Raw genomic sequence first — 7,796 nt, forward strand, 5'->3', positions numbered from 1 at the left:
TTCCAACAGAGATAAAAAGACCTTGAGACGATGGGCTAGCAGATTCCTTCTGGACGGAGAAATCCTATACAAGAGGAACTATGACATGGTCTTGTTGAGATGTGTTGATAAGCAAGAAGCTGAGAAATTGATGCATGATGTACATGATGGTACTTTTGGGACCCATGCTTCGGGTCACACCATGTCAAGAAAACTGTTAAGAGCCGGCTATTACTGGATAACCATGGAGCGGGACTGCCACAAACATGCTAAGAGATGTCACAAATGTCAAATTTATGCTGACAAGATTCATGTGCCTCCACACGCTCTCAATGTTATCTCTTCCCCATGGCCTTTCTCTATGTGGGGCATTGACATGATCGGAAGAATTGAACCAAAGGCTTCCAACGGACATCGTTTCATTCTAGTGGCAATTGACTATTTCACCAAGTGGGTTGAAGCTGCTTCTTATGCAAACGTGACCAAGCAAGTAGTAGTGAAGTTTATCAAGAATAATATCATCTGTCGATATGGTGTTCCCAACAAGATCATCACTGACAATGGTTCCAATCTGAACAATAACATGGTGCAAGCTTTATGTGAAGAATTCAAGATTGAACATCACAACTCTTCTCCTTATAGACCTCAGATGAATGGTGCAGTTGAGGCCGCTAACAAGAACATCAAGAAGATCGTTCAGAAGATGGTCACCACTTACAAAGACTGGCATGAGATGCTACCGTTTGCCTTGCATGGTTACCGTACTACAGTGCGCAGTTCAACCGGGGCAACTCCTTTCTCTCTTGTGTATGGTATGGAAGCAGTTCTCCCTCTAGAAGTGGAGATTCCATCTCTTCGAGTGATCATGGAAGCAAAGTTAACTGAGGCTGAATGGTGCCAAAGTCGGTATGATCAATTGAATCTGAATCTGATTGAAGAGAAACGTATGGATGCTATGACTCATGGACAGTTGTATCAGGTGCGAATGAAGAATGCTTTTGACAAGAAAGTCCGACCTCGAGAATTCAAGGAAGGCGAACTTGTATTGAAAAGAAGGATAAGCCAGCAACCCGACCCAAGGGGCAAGTGGACACCTAACTATGAAGGTCCTTATGTTGTCAAGAAGGCTTTCTCTGGTGGTGCTTTGATTCTTACACACATGGATGGTGTTGAGCTTCCAAATCCTGTTAATGCCGATATAGTCAAGAAATACTTTGTCTAGAAAGAAAAGAACAGCGTGGTAGGTCGAAAACCCAAAAGGGCGGCCTAGGCAAAAATGCGCTTCCCGGTGGATCGAAAACCCGAAAGGGCGATCCAGGCAAAAGTTAGGGACAAAAAAATATATGAAAAAGCTCGCTGAGATTGTACGCAACTCAGGCAAGAATGAGCGCCTCGATGAGCCGAAAACCCGAAAGGGCGGTTCATGCAAAAATAAGGTTGACAATAAAAGACAAGTAACTATATCTGGCAAATCACCATCACCCCTTGGGGCATCTGCAACTGTCAATGATCGTCTTCATCAGAGGCTTCTGTACTTGTGAATTCAAAATTTCTATGAAATGTAGCGGTCATCGTGTTCAACGTATCACCAACCAATAAAATTACCATTTTCCAAGCTTTGTAAATCCGTGAAGTCGTGTCTTTGGCTGACTTTCACTCCTCTACATCAATTTGAGCCTTTCTACTGTTTGAAACTCTATTTTTCTTTCTATTTTCAATGCTATATACAAAATACTTCCTTTCTATTTGATGATGTCAGTGTCTGAAACAAACATCTTTTGAAAACTAAAAATCTTTTTCCTGTCTATTTTGAAAGCAAACCTGAGCAATAAGGTACATTTCAATGAAACATGCATGAACAAATGAGTGTCAATGTCTATTTCAATACATGTTACAAGCAGGTTACTCCCCAGGGTGATCTGTGGTCAATGGCAAGAATGAAAAAACAGAATGAAAATGAAAAGAAAAATTGAAAAATGAAAATGAAAAGCTCGCTAAGTTGAAAACCCGAAAGGGCGGCTTAGGCAAAAATGAGCACCCCGCTGAATGACAACCTATGAAGGCAATTCAGGCAAAAATGGGGCAATGAAAAGAATATTATTCCCCGGTGAATCGAAAACCCAAAAGGGCGGTTCAGGCAAAAGTGGGATTTGAAAATGAAAAATGAAAAGAATATTGAAAAGCATTGACCACAGATGCGAACATCCAATGTTTACCCAGCACTGACACGCCTAGCAACGGCGACCTATATCCAGGGAACTTTCCAAGGCTATCTCCTCTACAAGTTTTATTGCCCTCAGCCATGGTTTTGATACGTCTTTCAACGACGGTCTCTCCAAAGAGGTTTTCCCCTGTGAATATGATTGCAGCACGAGCCACTACGTGCCCAATTTTCCAATGTTTTGTCTATCTCTGCGAAACTTTCTCTGTCAAATTACAAGCCAATCATGCATTTCAAGCATTCATACATGCATAATCATGCATTTTATGTGCTCATACATCCAATAATGTTGCTATACCATACATACATGTTGCATATCCAACTGTCAATTGTCAAATTCAATGCCAATGCCAATTTCAATTTCAATTCCAAATGTCAAACTCAATTTCAATTTCAATTCCAACTGTCAATTTCAATTTCAACTGTCAAATTCGAGGCAATCTCAACTCTCAAAACTCCAATGTCAATGTCAATATCCAATGTCAATGTCAATGTCAATTCCAATGTCAATGTCGATGTCAATTTCAATGTCAATGTCAAACTCCAATGTCAATGTCAATATCCAATGTCAATGTCAATGTCAATTTCAATGTCAATGTCAACTTTCAATGTCAATGTCAATATCAATATCCAATGTCAATGTCAATGTCAATTTCAACTTTCAATTCAATTCCAATCCAATCTCAATGTCAATTGCAACTCTCCAATCCAATGTCTATATCTCTGTTCAATCTCAACTTTCAATGTCAATTTTCAACTCAAATCAATGTCAATTTACTCTCAATTTGCTTTTGGGCCAACAAAAATGGTCATGTCTACCTTCAAATCAAGTCAATGACAATTTACCCTCAATTGGTATCTTGTTAAACCAGACTTCCAATGAACCTTGTTACTGGTCAAGTGCCAGGTTCGATCCAAAAAGAACCACTTGTACCTGCTTATATACTTATACTTCCGGACAAACGGCAAGTTCGATCTAAAAAGAACAGTTTGTACCCAGCTTATGCTTTGTTATCGGTCAAACGGCAAGTTCGATCTAAAAGAACAGTTTGTACCCAGATTATGCTCTGTTACCGGTCAAACGGCAAGTTCGATCTAAAAGAACAGTTTGCACCTTCCTACATGATGGGGGGATGATCCAGCGGCAAGTTCGATCCAAAGAACAGTTTGTATCTACCCTTTTGTCTATATCTCCAGCCAAACGGCCAGTTCGATCCAAAGAACAGTTTGTGTCTGCCTATCTGTTTGTATCTTCAATCAAGTGTCAAGTTCAATCCAAAGAACAGCTTGTATCTGCCTATATGTCTATGTTTCCGGTCAAGTGCCAAGTTCGATCCCAAGAACAGCTTGCACCTATCTCTCGTTTGTATTCCTGGGTCAAGTGCCAAGTTCGATCCCAAGAACAGCTTGTACCTATCTCTTGTTTTGTATTCCTTGGTCAAGTGATTGGTTCGATCCAAAGAACAGCTTGTACCTTATTTTCTATCCCCTGGTTTGTCTACCCTGTCAATGTCCACCTGAATCCCCAGTGACATGACAGGCTCCATAGACTCCAGTTGCTTGTCTTGCATTCATAATCAAACTATTGCACGACATTCATATTTTTGAAAATTTGAAAACGTATTTTTATGTCCAAAAGCAGTGCAAATGTTAATATTTAAGTATCTTCGTCCCGTCAAATCAAAGACTTCGTCTCTTGACTCTCCGGACAAAGAAACTTAAATAGGGGCAGCTGTTATACCCTAATTTTGGACCTAAAAATACTAGTTCGATTCTTCTTTTCTTGCATTTCAAGTCATTTGATATGCCTCTGAGTAATTACATCCTTCTCTGCATTTTATTTCAATATTGTTTGCAAAATTCATGAAAAAGGGTATTTTAGTCATTTCCTGCATTCAACTCATTTTAATCCTTGGAAATTGTTTAAGTTTTATAAATTGGTTTGTATAAGTCCCTGTTTCAATCTCATGTCAAAATTCATTTCAAAAAATATCAGTTGAGTCATTTTTTAGTCAGTTTAGCCCCTAGGGGCATTTTAGTCATTTCCTATGTTAAAATTTCTTTCAGTCCTTTAAAAAATTGTTTGAGTCTTTTCATTTGATTTGAATGAGTCTCTGTTTCATTCTATGTCAAAATCCATTTCAAAATTTGCATTTGAAGTCATTTTGAGTCAGTTTTGCCCCTAGGGGCATTTTAGTCTTTTCATGTGTTAAAACCCTGTTTAAAATTCTAGAAATTGTCTCTGAGTCTTTTAATTCCCTTGTATAAACTCTTGCTTTAATCCCTTGTTAAAAAATCATTTTAAAATTGCATTTGAGTCGTTTTTAGTCGTTTTAGTCCCTAGGGGCGTTTTGGTCATTTCACATAAAAACTCTCGTCTGCTTCGTTGTTTTTAATCATCTCGCTTTACGTTAATTTTCAATTTACTTTTTTTTAATTCAATTTTAGTTTTAATTTCCATTTTGGTCCTTGTACTTTTGTTATTTGCATTTTAATCCTTTTTTAGTTTGTTAGAGTCCAAGTGCCACGTGTCCAAATGTTGTTGGTCCACAAAAGTTTGTTACAAGTCAAGTGCCACATGGCATTATTTCATTGGTTCAAGGCTTGCCATATCACCTATAAATAGGTCAAAGTCATTGGTCAAGGTGAATGACAACTAATCATTTTTTTTTACACCAATCATTTTCCAATCATTTTTTTCCACCAAATACAAAAAATAACAAAAAATCCAATTTCTTTTTCCTCCTTCCCCTCTAACCGTAACCACCACCTCTACCTCCATAACAACTTTTCACCACCCACTCAACCACCCTAACTAACCTCTAATCTTCATCCCTAACCACCCACTCCACCACCCTAACAGAATTTCTCCACCACTCCAACCTCCATAATCTCCCGAATCCGTCGCAAACTCACCAACTCCACCAATTTTCACCATTAACACAAAAATCCTCACAATTAAACCAACGCAGTGTCTGTAACGCCATTTTCGAATCAATCAGAATTCACAAACGCTAAACAACACTGATTCAGAATCGCGGCGGAGGAAGGAAGAAATCGAAACCGTTTCAAGCAATTTACTAACCAGTCCATTTTTGAAGCCACGAGTCTCCGATCAGCAAAGACAAGTCTCCAACCGAAACGAGCAAGGTCCAAATCGATGCAAAGGCGGTGAAATAGCAGATTCGCGAAGCAAAATTAAGGGAGGGAAACGATCTGAAGCTTTTTCGTCGTCCTTCTTTGGTGCTTCTCCGATCTAACGAAAGGTAACTCATCGTTGTGTTTGCTTGTCCATTCTTGTTCTAAAACTTTCGAAATAGACTTGTAGATCTAGGCTGTGTTGGTTGTTTTTTCGAAAAATTAATGGCAAAAATGAATAGAGGAGAAGGAGAGCTTCGTGTTGATGTAATAATATTTGAAAATGGATGTGTCTGGAGATTTTCCGGCGGCGGCGCCGCCACCTTAGGGTGGCCGGCCACCGCGCCGGAGTAATGGAGAAGATGAAGCTTCATCTTCTTTTGTTTCCTTGTCCAGATCGGTTAGAATGAGAGAGAAGAGAGGTTTTGATGTTTGAAAGAGTTTGTTTGGAAAAAATGAGTGAAAAAAAAACGGTCCAATCCCTTTATACCATGGGCTAACCGAACCGGTTCTTTCCATTACCCATGGATCGACCCGGTTTGCTCTCTTAAGCCCAACGTTTCTTGTTTCCTTTTTTCCAGAATGCTACGTGCACCCCCCTGTCCTGCATATTTCTTGTTGTTTTCTTGCTATTCGCACCATTACCTGTCCAAACTTTTCTAAAAAATTCCTAAAATTTTTTCATGTATTCTTGATCATTTTCTTGACTTTGTTTTTGGTGTTTTTATGTGTTAATTCTTGATTAAAAAATGTGTGGTATTTTCTTGTTAATTGTTTACTATTTTTGCTAAAAAAAATTGTGAAGTTTCATATGTTTTTGTGTCTAAAAATTCTCTAAAAACTCCAAAAAATTTCATGCATGTTTCTTGATAGTCTTGCGGTATTATTGTGGTAATTGTTGCATGTTAAAAATTGACAAGAATAATGTGGTTAATTTTCTTACTATTTTGTGATATTTTGTGCTAAAAATTGATGAAAATTTGCTTGATTCCAATTCCAATCCTTGATAAATGTTTGTGGTTCATGATGGATGATTTTATGAGGTTTTTTACTACTGTTTGAATGTGTTTTTTACTGAACATGTGCATGTGATGATTGGTCGTTTGCCTGGCAAGTTTTGTTTTGTGAATAAATGGTACAAATAGGTCTAGATTCACATAAAAATGCAAGTTTACAATGACACTTGGATCCTCATTTTAAAACCTGGATTTTTATGCCTTGAAAGTATGTTGAATTGTGAGGATTATAGGTCATACTCAAGCCTTGCATTGGTGATGAGATTTTAGACCTATTTCACATTGTTTTTGCTTGTTTTTTTATGTTAATTTTCATTACTTTTGTTATGATAGCTTTGACTTGCTTTATATCTTGTGCTACTAACCATTTGTTCATTGTTTCATACATCATGAGCATTCCATACTTCATCACCTCATTCACTTTAATTTCTTGCACTTTAAGTTTCAACTTCATGCAAAAATTAGAATGTAAAGATTTAGGAATTCTTGTAATATTTTACTTTCATGCTTTTAATTTCTTGGCAAAGAGGCCATAGAATGTATCTAGGGTATGATGTAAAGGACAATGGACTCTAATGATGTACACCGACACAAGCACCGACACATGCACACACATCACTTTAGATATAGCTAGAATATGCATGTTTAGATGTATGTTTAGGATTGTATGTTTAGATGAATGTTTAGGCTTTATACTTAGAAAAATCAATTTTCCAAACAAATGTGAACAACATCACTCAAATACTTTTCTTAATAAACCTTGGGATCAAAATCCCATTGAATTTTCCTTTTCTTAATCAAATTCCAATGAAAAATAATCATGTTTAGACCACATTTTGCAAATGACTAATTCAACCTCACAATTTCATAAATCTCATGCCCTTGAGGCCTCTCTCTTATTCTTCAAAATTTCATTTTCAAACTTAAAATCAACCAACAAAAACAAAAACATTTTTTGAGAGAGAACTACGGTGGATTTGATCCCTTAAACGGGTACGTAGGCAAGGAACAAAATTCCTTCAATTCAAATAAAATAAAAATTCAAACACTTTCTTCTCCCTCCAATTCTTCACTTAGAATACCTTTAGGTTTAATAAACACTTTCAAAATAGCATTTAAAAATAGAGCGCGCGCGTAGAAATTAAAGACGGTTCCTATAGGATACTATAGTCGTTATGGGTGCCTAACACCTTCCCGTAGCGAAAACAACTCCCGGACCTCGATTCTCAAGGGTTTTGCTTACTTTTTCCCTTCCCAAGAAAAAATAAGATATCACCGGTTAGAAAGGTTCAAACGTGATTAATGTTTGACACCCGAAAACCAAGATAAAACACGTAGGTGAAGCACTAGCACTTTTTCATGCTTTACAATGGATACGTGACATGCGGTTTGATAACGTGGATTTTGTAGTCAACTCAAAATTAACAGCAGATGCTATCTTA

Source organism: Medicago sativa, chromosome 6 (assembly GCF_051527215.1).
Source record: "Medicago sativa cultivar Bolivia chromosome 6, Bolivia_mono, whole genome shotgun sequence".
NCBI classification, from domain to species: domain Eukaryota; kingdom Viridiplantae; phylum Streptophyta; class Magnoliopsida; order Fabales; family Fabaceae; genus Medicago; species Medicago sativa.